Raw genomic sequence first — 5,488 nt, forward strand, 5'->3', positions numbered from 1 at the left:
CTTGGTCAGTTCAGGCTGCTATAACAAAATACCAAAATAACACAGGCGCCTGGGTGGCTCAGTTGCTGAGCATCTGCCTTTGGCTCAGGTCATGATCCTGGGGTCCTGGGATCGATCCCTGCATCGGGCTCCCTGCTTGGCGGGAGGCCTGCTTCTCCCTCTGCCACTCCCCCTGCTTGTGTTCCCTCTCTCGCTGTGTCTCTGTCAAATTAAGTAAATAAAATCTTTAAAAAAAAATAAATACCACAGACTTGGGGGGCTTATAAACAAAAGAAATTTCTCACAGTTCTGGAAGCTGGGGAGTCCAAGATCAAGGTGCTGGCAGATTCAGTGTCTGATGAGAGCCACTTTCTGGTTGGGCCATTCTGCAGTGTCCTCAAATGAGGGGCAAAGGAGCTCTCTGGGGTCTCTCATAAGGGCATTAATCTCATTCGTGAGGGCGGAGCTATTCCCCTACCAAAGGCTCCAACTAGATTTCAAGGTCTGAGTTTTGGGGCAACACAAACATTGTCTTTGGTAGTCGCCGATAACAGGAATTCATAGTAACTGGCTACCATTTATTGAGGGCTTGCTCAGGTACTTGTTAGCTTATTCGATCCTCAAAGGATCCTGCCAGTCATCCTCAACCTGTTCCCAGATGAGGAACCTGATTTAGAAGGACGAATGAGGTCAGTTGCAGGAGGCTGCCCAGTCGGTAGGAAGATGGGATGGGGACCCAAGCGCGCCTCCGTACACCGGGAGGGTGTCCCAAGTGCTGGCCCAGCCATGCTGTGCGCACCCAGAGGTACAGTAGGCACTCTTACTATCCCAGAGTGACTCAGGAGCAAATGGTGACAGAGACTTATTTTTGCATTGTGCAACCAATTCAGTGTTGTTTCCTTTTTTAAAAAGAACTAGAAAAGAATTGAACTTAGAAAGTATCAGAGCACATTATTATCACATGAATCTTGTTGGGTGAGTGTGTGAGGCAGGTTGCCACATAAAATGAATTTTTTACCAAAGGGCTCTTCCATGGCTCTGTCTCATTCAATGTTTTTAACAGACACGTTGAAGCCTTGTTTATCTGATCTTGCAATCTCGAAGCTGGGGGACAGATGACCAAATCAGGATCATCAAGAATGTGAACTCATGTAAGATGGGTAGAAACTATAATAAAATGAAATCTTAACAGTAGGGCATACACATAACCCCACATTTGTGTTCCAAATATTGACTGTGTGAGTGCATGATGGGAAAGAGACCTGACAGTAGACCACATGAAAATGACCTGGAGCAGTCAGCCAGACCAAGTTCCACGTGGATCAACAGTACAGTGAGATAGTGGAGTGTCCCCAATAAGGGAGCACTCAATTCAGCACTGCTATCACTGCATCTGAGGCTTTGCCCAGACGTGGCTGCCACACCATAAAGGCCACATAACATCATGATGGTGGCAGGTCTGAAATCCATGAATGCCTGAGCATTAAGTGAGATGCCCTGATGTCTTTATGAGCTTCCTATCTCTAAAGTACTATCAGGTGAAAGCAGGTGCCAGCCAGCTCTTTGTAGCCTGGGATGGCCATTAGGGCCTGTCATTGATGAGTGAGTTGCAGGGAAAGTTTCAGCTTAGTGTTATGAAGCTCAATAATAAAGGAAAGTGGGTACCTGGGGGCCCAAAGCGGTGGAAGAAAGTTCTCCCTTGATATTCAGGAGCTCAAAGCCCACCTTTCCAGGGGACTCCTGTCTAGGGAACATATGTGTTGGTGGAGAGTGGCAGCAAATTGGGGCTTGGTCCAGCTCCAAACCCTGGAGGCTCATCAGAATCAGCAGTGTTGCTTGTTTAAAAATTATGTATTTCAGCCTCACATCTGACCTACTGAGTCAAAATCTTCAAGGGTGGGGTTGGAGAACCTCTGTATTTTTTGAAGCCTACCAGGCAGACTGTTCTAGATTAACAGAGACCAGACATGACAAGATACAAGGCACAAACCTTGGCTGAGACCTGGATATTCAAAAGAAGTATAAGATTTTTGGGGAAAGTCTAGGCAAACCTTAAGACATTGTTCATTAGATGATGCTGAATTCTTGATAATTTTCTTAGATGTGGTAACAGTATTCTGGAAATATAGGGGAATGTCTTTATTCTTAGGTGATACAGGCCAAAGTATTAAAGAATAAAGTGTCATGTCCACAACTTTTTTTTTTAAAAACCAATGAATTACCTTTAAATGGTTCAAGAAAAAGAGAAAGCAAATGGGACAAAATATTGAGGGGAGAGGGTATTCTTAATTCTCCCTTCAACTTGTCTGTAAGGACATTTTTCAAAATAAAGTTGGGGAAAATTAAGCCAGCTAGGCTTAATAACGAGCCAAACATGAGGCTCACTGGACAAGACAGCCTCTGCTGTTCCATCTGGCCTGAGAGCCTGGAGCCCGGGGTCCGAAGCCAACTGCACCCTCCGCAGCTTACAGAGCTGGAGGTTCTGAATTGGACAGTGTCACTGCAAACTCTGGAGTCTTGCAGTGTGGCATCAGACCACAGTGACCCCTAGAGGTACTCTGCACTCAGGCCCAGACCAGCCCCTAGGCCATAACGGCATGTCCAGGAACACTAAAAGGGAAGCCCATCCACCACATCCCCACTGCACACCCCAAACCGCACAGGGTCCACATTGAAGTTCGGTTCATGTACCTGGCCCACTCTAATGACCTAAGGGTCGGTCCCTGGAGGAGAGGCTGGGACCTGGAAAAGGCAGCCCTGGATCCCCGGATGGATAAACTCCATGAACAACATCCAGAAAGGCAGGCGGAATGAGGTGGGGCGTGGAGGCAGGCAGGAGCAAGAGTGCCACGCCAGCTGTGAGCCCCCCGACCTTGACCAGTTCCGGAAGAATGAAGGAGGACAATGCAGCGTGCCCAGAAGACATAAGGGCACACAGGTGCAGCTGTGAAGGACTGGGCAGGGACAGCTTCAGCGATGGGCTGCTGATCTGAGTGACAATGCTGTGTTCACAGGGATGAGGCAGGGTCATTCCGGGAGTGGGGCTGCTCCAGGCTGAGCCCCGCCCTGCAGGGGTGCTCCTTCAAGACCACACTATGTCTCTCCTCTGGGTGCTTCAGAGGCCTGATGGAGGGGCAGAGGTTTTCAGTTGTTTGAAGGTCAAGGTGCAAGGCAGCAATGCTAGCCAGCAGTAACGGACTGGGACACCTGTCCTATCTCTGCCGCATACGACATTGGTCAAATATTCTCAATCCAGAGACCAAGAGCCTGGAATCTCAAATAAAGATGTCACTGGGGGTGCAGAGATCAGAGACTAACCCTCACCCACAGATAGGGCTTCTGGCAGCAGAGCCCATGAAGATTGCTACAGCCTTCCCCTTGGCTAAGATACTCCCTGAGCATCACTGGACAGAAGGCAGAGAATCTGGCCTGATAATGTGGCTGGCTCCAAGGAAGGACCAAATGGAGGCTAACTGGCTCAGGTGGGTATAGAGGAGGTTATTCGATCAGGGGACAGCCCCGTGCTGGGGAGTGGCCTAGGGATCTCCTGCATCCGAGTCCAAATAATCAGCAATCCTACCAGGGGAGGCTGAAGTGATTTGATCCTGGAGAAAATTCTAAGCTGTACCAAGTATTTACATTTCAGTTTGTTCTCGGGACTCTTAAGTGTTCAGACAAGTCAAGCATCACTCCTGTAGACCAACACAACTCCTCCATGTGAAAATGAAGACTGGGAGACCGCTTTTATTATAAGCATGGATCTCTATTTTTCACAATTACCAGGTAGCACTTTTTATACTAAAAACCTAAGGTACTTCAATTTATTATCTAAATATCAAGATCCTCCACCATCTAGGTGGAGGGGCAGGAGTGAGAAGAGCATGGGAAATAAGTCCAAGGCTGAAGAAAATTCAGGCCAGAACAGGACACGGAGCCAAATGTGGGGGAAAGGAGATGGGGGCTCACCTCTAGAGATGCACGCCAAGCACCCAGGACTTCTCCCACAGAGCCACCCCCTCAGGCTCTGGGAGAAACACCACACCAGGAGGCCCCACCATCACCTCTCTCCAATGAGAGAAAGTAACAGATTTTTTGGTCACAGTGACATTTTGGCTCTTTATCCCCAAGAAGAGGACTGGCATAAGCTAATGGCAAACAGTGTGATAAAACAGACTGGTATTAATCAGGCTACTGTGTTCTGACCCCCCAACTTCTTTCTTTTTTATCCAAATAAAGGAGCAGAACAAGGTCAATCATTATCAACCTACCTTTATCTTAAAGCCTTGGCATTTCTGTTAGAGACAAACACACAAAACACCACAAAAACTGTTCTTGTAATACCACTTGGAAAGACGGCAGAGCTAGGATACGTTTAGACAAGCTCCTGGGCCCTATTTTAAGGTATTTCGCTGCCTTTACTTATGGTAGCCCTTGAAAGAATTCCGTGTAAACCCCAATCTAGAGATCTGGCTCAGAAAAACAGCTGCTGTTTCCCTTAGAGATAATCAGAATTGTCTTTGAGTCTTTGGCCCAAAGCACCACCTGCCCTGTGCTACCCAGGTAGGCAAGCAGGCCCGAGAGGGAAGCAAATCATGAGCTGGTGAAGCTGTGGACACAGACCCTTCTTAGGTCCCTTAACCTTTGGAACAAATTGCTCACCTGGAAAGCAAAGAACATAGCAATTTGGCACCATCCGGTCACTAAAAGAACTGCATCCCTAGAGGCAAGTAGGGGCTCTGATAAACCCCACAAAGCAATGCCCTCTAACTTTCAAACACCTGTGATTGTTTCTTCCCAAAGAGACAAGGAGGGTTCAAGTCAGAGGATACTCAAGACCCTTTGGCTCGATGGCAGACAAGAAACCAGACCCCTCTTAGCAAGCGGGGCCCAGAATCACCAATACCCATGTGTATACATTTCTAAGTCAAAAGCCTCTGTATTATTTCAATCTACGTCATGCTGTCTTTCTTCTTGGCCCCACATGCCTCCTATCTCTGTGGGTTACTTCTTCAGAAAGGTGAACCCTGGACAAAATACTTAAACTCCCTAAGGCTTCATTTCCTCACGTGTAAAATGAGGACAGTGGTATTTACCTCGGAGAGTCGCTGTAGGATAATACTTGTAAAGCACTGAGCTTAGTATACAGAACACACTAGGTGAGCAGAAAATGTTGCTGAGGGCTTCTATAGGACAGAAATGGAGGGCCAGCAGGCCTGTCAGAGAAGGAGCAAGAAACGAATACGTAACACAGTAATACATGTGGACAGGACAGCACACAGAGGATATCTAAAAGCCACCTCCAAGACCAACTCGGGTCTCATACAACACTGGGCTCCAAGAAAACTGAACAGATACATCAAAGACAGTGCATGATTCAGGGGCACGAAAACAAAATGCCTTCACACACGAACATCCAGAGAGAGACAAAAACAGCATCATCCTGTGGTCAGAGTCCTCTGTGAACCCGACACAAGATCAGCATCCAATTTGTAGGTCTTACAGTTTCCTT

This window comes from Neomonachus schauinslandi, chromosome 1 (assembly GCF_002201575.2).
Source record: "Neomonachus schauinslandi chromosome 1, ASM220157v2, whole genome shotgun sequence".
NCBI lineage: Eukaryota > Metazoa > Chordata > Mammalia > Carnivora > Phocidae > Neomonachus > Neomonachus schauinslandi.